This window comes from Sminthopsis crassicaudata, chromosome 5, assembly GCF_048593235.1.
Source record: "Sminthopsis crassicaudata isolate SCR6 chromosome 5, ASM4859323v1, whole genome shotgun sequence".
Taxonomy (NCBI): domain Eukaryota; kingdom Metazoa; phylum Chordata; class Mammalia; order Dasyuromorphia; family Dasyuridae; genus Sminthopsis; species Sminthopsis crassicaudata.
In genome coordinates, this window is record NC_133621.1 from 270,466,166 (window position 1) to 270,474,034 (window position 7,869).

The following is a 7,869-nucleotide window of genomic DNA, read 5'->3' on the forward strand; positions in this document are numbered from 1 at the left end:
CTAACTTCATCCAAGAGAATGACAATAATGTGACAACATACCAAAATTCGTGGGATGCAGCCAAAGCAGAAATTTTTTATCTCTAGAGGCTTACTTGCAAAAAATAGAAAAAGAGAAGATGAATAATTTGGGCTAAGAACTAAAAAAAAAACCTCAATTAAATACCAAATTTGAAATTCAAAAGATACAAGGGTGATTAATAAAACTGAAAATTAGAAAACTATTGAATTAAGAAATAAAATGAGGACTTGGTTTTATGGGGAAAAAAACAAAATAAACCTTTAATTTGATTAGAAAAGGGAAAGAAGAAATCAAATTGTTAGTTTCAAAATGAAAAGCTAAAACTTTCCACGAATGAAGAGGAAATTAGAGCAATAATTAGGAGTTATTTTGCCCAACTATATGCAGATAAATTTGATAATGTAAGTAAAATGGAAAAATACCTGCAAAAGCAAAGATTGCCCAGGATAACAGAAGAGAGAATTATTCAAGTAGTCCCATTTTAGAAAAAGAAATAGAACAAGTTATTAATCAACTCCCTTACAAAAAAATCTCCAGAGGCAGATGGATTTACATGTGAATAGTACCAAATCTTCAAAGGGCAATTGATTCCAATACTATATAAACTATTTGAAAAAATGGGGAAAGAAGAATGCCTAGTAAATTCCTTTTATGACACTGATATGGTGCTGATTGTTAAACCAGGCAAGAAAGAAATAAAATTGTAGACCAATTTTCCTAATGAATATTGATGCAAAAATCTTAAATCAAATATTAGCAATGAGATTATAGAAAATCATCCCCAGGATAATACACTAAGATGAAGTAGGATTTAAACTAGGAATATAAGACTGATTCAATATTAGGAAAACCATCAGCATAATCAAGTAAATCAATAACCAAACTAACAAAAATCGTATGATCATGTAGAAAAAGCATTTCATAAAATCCAACACCCATTGCTATTCAAAACACTGGAGAGTATAGGAATGAATGGACTTTTCCCTGAAATGATCAGTAGATATATTTAAAACCATCAGCAAGAATCCTATGTAATGGGGACAAACTAGAACCATTCCCAATAAGATCAGGAGTTAAACAAGGATGCCACTATCACCATTACTATTTAATATTGTATTAGAAATGTTAACTTTGGCAATAAGAGAAGAAAAAGGAATTACAGTAGGTAATGAGGAAACCAAAGTATCACTCTCTGCAGATGATATGATGGCATACTAGAACCCTAGAGAATCAACTAAAAATGACTAGAAATAATTCACAACTTTAGCAAAACTGCAGGATACAGAATAAACCTACATCAATCATCAGCATTTTTATATATTACCAACAAAGCCCAGAAGCAAGAAATTCCATTCAAAATAATTGCTGATAGTATGAAATAAAACTATACAAACACAACTACAAAACACTTTCCACACAAATGAAGTCATACCTAATCTGTTTGAAAAATATCCAGTGCTCATGGGTAGGTTGAGCAAATATAATAAAAATGACAATGCTACTTAAATTAATCTACTTATTAAGTGCCATAGCAATCAAACTCCCCCAAAATTATTTTACATAACTAGTAAAAATAGTAACACAGTTCATCTGGAAAAACAAAAGGTGAAGAATTTCAAGGGAATTAATGAAAACAATGCTAATGAAGGCCTAGCTATACCAGACCTAAAACTATATTACAAAGCAGTGGTTATCAAAACCGTTTGGTACTGGGTAAGAAATAGACTAGTTGCTCAGTGGAATAGGTTAGGATCACAGGATAAAATAGGTAGTAAGTATAGCAATCTAGTGTTTGACAAACACAAAGACCTCAGCTTTTTGGATAAAAACTCAATATTTCACAAAACTACTGGGAAAATTTAAAACTAGTATGGAAGAAATTAGGTCTTGACCCACACCTGATACTACATATCAAGATAACATCTAGACATAAAGAGTGATATAAGTCAATTGGAGGAACATAGGATAATTTGCTTCTCAGATCTGTGAAGAAGGAAAGAATTTGTGTCCAAAGGAGAACTAAAAGTCATAATTAAACACCAGATAGGCAATTTTGATTATATTACATTAACAAGTTTTCTATAAACAAAATTAATACAGACAAGATCAGAAGGGAGGCAGTAAATTGGGAAATCATTTTCACATTTATGTGTTCTGATTAAGGCCTCATTTTTAAATGAGGCCTTAAAAGTGAAACTGATTTTCAAATCATTTTGTCACAGTGGCAACCCTCGTCATAGTGGCAAGAAACCGGAAACTGAGTGGATACCCAATCAGTTGGTGAATGACTAATTAAGTTATGAATGTTATCAAATATTATTGTTATATAAGAAATGATCAAGAGCATGATTTTAGAAAGTACTGGAGGGACTTACATGAACCGATGCTAAATGAAATTAGCAGAACCAGGAGATTACTGTATACAACACATCAATATTATATCACAATCAATTCTAATAAACGTGACTCTTTCCAACAGTGAGATGATTGACACCAGTTCCAATGATTTTGTGATAAAGAGAACCATTTATACCCAGAGACAAGACCCTAGAACCTGAATGAGCATCACAACTTAACATTCTCACTCTTTTTGTTATTCACTTGCATTTTCTTTTCCTACTCATTTGCTTTCTTTTTGATCTGATTTCTTTTGCACAGCAAGAAAGTTGTATCAATATGTTTATACATATTGAATTGAAAATGTTTAACATATTGAACATGTTTAACATATTTAATTGCTTGCCATCTTGGCGAGAAGATAGGGAAAGGAGAAGAAAATCTGAAACACAAGGTCATGCAAGGGTCAGTGTTGTCAAATTATCTGTGCATATGTTTTGAAAATAAAAAGCTTAAAAAAGATGAATATTAAAAACTATTTTGCATATATTTTAACATAAAAAGTATTATCAAAAACAATTGGTTTAGGACAAATTTCTTAAAAGTTTCTTGTTCTGCTCTCATTTTTTTCATCAGAAATAAATGAAACTAATCTGTTTCAATTAATGTCCATTTTCTTCCCTGAAAGATAAAGCTCAATTTAGCTGGATAATTGATTCTTAGCTACAATATAAATTATTATGTCATTTGGAATAGCAGGTTCCAGGCTCTTTGATCCTTTAAAGTGGAAGCTTCTTTCTGGCTGTTTGCAGTATTTTTTCCTTGGTCCAATAATTCCAAAATTTAGCTAAAATGTTCCTTGTAGTTTTCATTTTGGAGTTTCTTTCAGGTGATTGGTGAATTCTTTCAATGGCTATTTTACCTTCTGATACTAGGACATTAGGGCAGTTTTCCTTGATGATTTTCTACAATATGATGTTTAGGATTTTTTTTTTTTCATCATAGTTTTTAGGAAATCCAATAATCTTAGATTATCTCTCCTAGATCTATTTTACAGGTCAGATGTTTTTTCAATTAGGAAATTTTCTTTTTTTTTTTTTTTTTTTTTCTTTTTCTATTTTTTGACTGATATTTGATATCTCATTCATTCCCATTTGTTCATTTGTCATTTTTAGTGAATTATTTTCTTCAGTTACTTTTTTAGCTCCTTCTGTATTTGGGTAATTGAATTTTAAAATTTTATTCTACATATTTTTTAAATTTCCATTTTCTCCATTTCCATTTCTCTTTTTTCAAGGAACTGTTTTCTTTTTCTATGCTATAAGATCTATTTTCTAAAGAATGATATGCTTTTTCCATTTCTTTAAATCTATTTTATAAGGAGTTTTCTTCAAATAATTTCTATTTCTTTTCCCAAACCCTCTTGGAAAGTTTTCATTTCCTTTCCTCATTTTTCTTGTTTGAAGATTCTTATTGAATTCTTCCAGGATATCCCTGGGAGATGGGGGCCAATTCACATAAGCCTTTGAGGCTTCATCTGGAGATGCTCTGCTTTTACTGTCCTCAGGGTTTAAAAATGTATACTCTTTCTCCATAAAATATAGAGTTCTTTTTGCTTTTTTACTCATTTTTTAAAAGGTCAAAGTCTGCTTTTAGGGCAAAGGGGAGATTTTCCAAGCTTCTTCTATAGGCAACAGTCACTGCCTCAGTCAGTGCTGACTAACTTCTGGTGCTGGGTGGGTATGGCCAAGTCTTGATCTTCTGGGGTTTAGGGACTTGCTATTTGACTTTGGAATTTGTGTTGAATGTTTTACAGCTAATCTGCTGATCTACTAGCTTACAATCAGGACAGAGTAGCCAACACTGCCATAGATTCCTCCTGGTAGATTGCTGGAGCACAAAGCTCACACTACTCTAGGTTTTTTGCATTGCCCATACTCAGGTTTCTATGTGACTGCTTGTGCTTGGCCTGCCTTCCTTCATGCCCAATTGAAACAGACCTTCTCTGAAAATTTTCTAAATTATATTTGGCTGGAAATTTGCTTCACTCCAAATATTTGTGGGTTCTGTCACTCCAAAACATGTGCAAAGGCTTAATGTGCTGTTAACTTGAGGGATATGGGAAGATCTCAGAAAAATTCATGTCTTCTCCCACCTTCTTGGCTTAGGGAACATTATTGTTCTATAAGACACAATCAGCAGGATGATTTCAGAGACTTGTTGAGGCCTACAGGAACTGATACTAAGTCAAATGAGTAGAAACAGGAAATTATTGTACATGGCAACAACAATATTATAGGATGATCAATTCTGATGGCTATGACTCTTCTCAACAATGAGATAATTCAGGCCAGTTCCAATGATCTTGTGATAATGAGAGCCATCTGAACCCAGAGAGAGGACTGCTGGAACTGAATGTGGATCATAGCATGGCATTTTCCCTTTTGTTGTTGTTTGCTTGAATTTTATTTTCCTTCTGGTTTTTCTTCCTTTTTGATTGTGTGTGTGTGTGTGTGTGTGTGTGTGTGTGTGTGCATGTGTGTGGACAGCAAGATAATTGTATAAATATGTATGACTATATGTGATATACATATCTTGTTACCATGTTTAATATATACTGGATTACTTTCCATCTAAGGAAGAGGGACGGGGGGAAGGGGAGAAAAATTGGAATGCAAGGTTTTGCAAAAAGCAATGTTTAAAAACTATCCTTGCATATATTTTGAATATAAAAAGCTGATATATTTTAATATAAAAGAAAAAAAATGTTTTTTATAAGAACACAACAAACAAAAATGTTTTATATATCCTTTCTTGCCTTACTTCCCAACAAAATGAGAACTACATATGAAATTTCTTACTGGACCACACATTAACCCTACCAAAGTTTGGTTCCATTAAGTCAAAAGTTAAAATCTGGTTTAAAATGTCTAAAGTTTTCTAAGATGAGACTGAAGAAAAGTCAGAGCTGATTGCTGGTAGAATAAAGGAAGACTGATAGAAAAGCAGTTGGGAAATATGGAATTAAATTGAGTATTTATGGAATGTGTACAAACAGGAAGAATTGAGGAAAAATGGAAGAACTTAGCAAAAAAGTACTTGCTTTTCTTAAATCCTCTTACAAATAATGGCTGAGATTAAATTTTAGAGCAGTGGAAATAATCAAAGTTGCATTAAAATCATAGGGCAGTCTGAGATAACTTTGGAGGACATTAGCAATGATATGACCTACTGGGATAATGATTTGATCTGATTGAAGTGCAGACAGCCAAGAATAGTGACTGCCTATTCAACAAGAACAAGACTTCAAGGAAATTAAATCTGTTGCAATTTTAGTTTAGAAAGGTTGATCCCACAGATAGTGTGGGGATTGGGTGGCTGATGTGGAGAAGATTTTGGAGGCCCTCAAATTCAAAGCCCAGAGTGCTGACAGTTTGAGCTCTCTGCAATGAAGGAACAATAGGATGAGGCCCTGCTATTTGTCATTTGCAAAAGAGTAAAGTTTTAGTTTGAAGGCAGGGGAATTGTAAGGGTTAAAAAGCCTCTAGAAGCAAAGAATGCAGTTCAAGTCATGTGGGAGGACCTGAGGGATGAGAGGTTCTGAGGCACAGGCCAGTCCTATGTGGAGGAGGGGCATAGCCCCAAGAGACATTGTCTGACTCCAGGTACCACGCCTCCCTCTTTAGTGCTCTCAAAGCCTAGCACGCCTCCTTCCTTCTTCTTGGGCCAATCCCATTATGCCAGGTTCCTAGAAGACCTCCTCCTTTCCCCCATATCATCAGTGGGGTATAAATATGTACTATCTCAGAATAAAATTCTCTTTTGCTTCACCCCTACCTTTTGGTGGTCTGTCTCTGTGGGATCCGGGTTGGGGCCCAAAGACGGGTAAGTGTGGCCTAGCCGTGCCGCCAATGGACGGGCATTAAGAGTAGCTCTACGGGAGCTACCAGGTTAGAGTAATCCATAGGGGTGTAACAGAAATAAATTGGCTCTTCCAGTTGCCTGAGACACTGCAGGGGTACCAGAGTGCTTGGGTATTAATGCTGGGTTATCCTCCTCAATGTCAGGAGTGGAGGGGAGTACCTCAGACCACTTATAGAACAAAGCATGAACTGGAAGAGCACTGACCACAGCTGGTCTCAGATTATAAAAAAAGTGGAAGGAATAGTAGGCCCCCTTAAATTCATAAAACAACAACACAGAAAAAAAGGAGTCTGAGATATACCTTACTCTGTGTGGCAAAACCCAAGTATAACATAGTCAACAGCCAGAATACAGATTATCAAAAATGAGTGAAACTAGAGAAATAATCTGGCCATGGAAAACTACTATGATGTTAGAAAAAAAATCAGGGTACAAACCAAAATAGTTTTCCAGAAAGCTACAAAGAAAAATTTTAAAAATTAAAAAAGTTCTTGGAAGAGGTTTAAAAAGACTTTAAAAATCAATTAAGCTTCAAATAGTGTGAATCCTGCTCTCTTCTCCCCTGCTACTACTTTGTCTTTTGTGTCTCTTCATGTGATTAAATTCATTTCACTTTACCCCCCTTTTATTCTTCTCCCAGAATCCCTTAATGGTGGAATTGTTTTATTTATCTATTTCTAAAAATATTATTGATTTAAACTAACTTATACCCACACACTGTTTCTAACTGCCCTAATAAAAGATACAATTCTCAAAAGTTAAAAAGTATCATTTTCCCATATAGGAATGTAAACCTTTTAATAAAATGAGATAATATTTTCCCCAATTTATCCTTTAATGCTTTTTTGAAAGTTATGTTTATAGGTCAAAATTGTTTAGTTGTGATCTTTTCAAGAGAAATGATTGAAAAGTCCCTTATTTCATTGGAGGTCCATCTTTGAGCTTGAGAGGTAATGCTGAGTCCCAGTGGGGAGTTGAATCTTTGTTGTACTTCAAGGTCCTTTTTTTACATTTTTTTACAATCCTTATTCTTTTCATTGAATGTTTTCTTTGCAGGTCTAAAAGGCAAGTGATTCTTTTTAGTATGAATAGTACTTTCAATTTTAAGTAAAATACATATAAAATCAGTTATTGGATCTGTTTAACACATATATGTATATACAGTTATATAACAATCATATACTTTTCATATTTCTAATCAATCAAAAAAGATACAGAATACAACAGCAATTAATTTCTTAACCATAATTTGAATAAATGATTACCTTTGCCTCTTGACAAGGTTTAAAAAAAATTATTAATCTTTATCTTTTTTTGGCCGCATCTTTTTTTTACACTTGCTGTGGTTATCTGCTTTCAGGGATTTTCAACTCCACATTTGTCAATTCACTAGGAATGAAGATTTCAGGTTTGATCTGAAATTCAAGAAGTGTGAGGTTTAAGACTTGTAAATGATTAGTGCAGGGAACTTATGGAAAAGATGTGTATCAGAGAGTTGCTAAGAGACACAAGAATTGGCTGACTGCTTGGGGTCATAAATCAATTATGTCATAAAGGGGAACTCAAACCCAGTGTATCTTTATTCTC

The 7,869-nt window shown here is 33.8% G+C and overlaps 1 long non-coding RNA gene across 1 annotated transcript; it reads right to left on the bottom strand.

Annotated features, from left to right (window-relative positions):
* Positions 1-7,098: 7,098 nt before the first annotated feature.
* Positions 7,099-7,787, bottom strand: LOC141544641 (uncharacterized). Its single transcript, XR_012482725.1, has 2 exons — positions 7,548-7,787; positions 7,099-7,340 (listed from the first exon to the last, which is right to left on the bottom strand). It is a non-coding gene; the product is annotated as an uncharacterized LOC141544641 (long non-coding RNA).
* Positions 7,788-7,869: the final 82 nt, after the last annotated feature.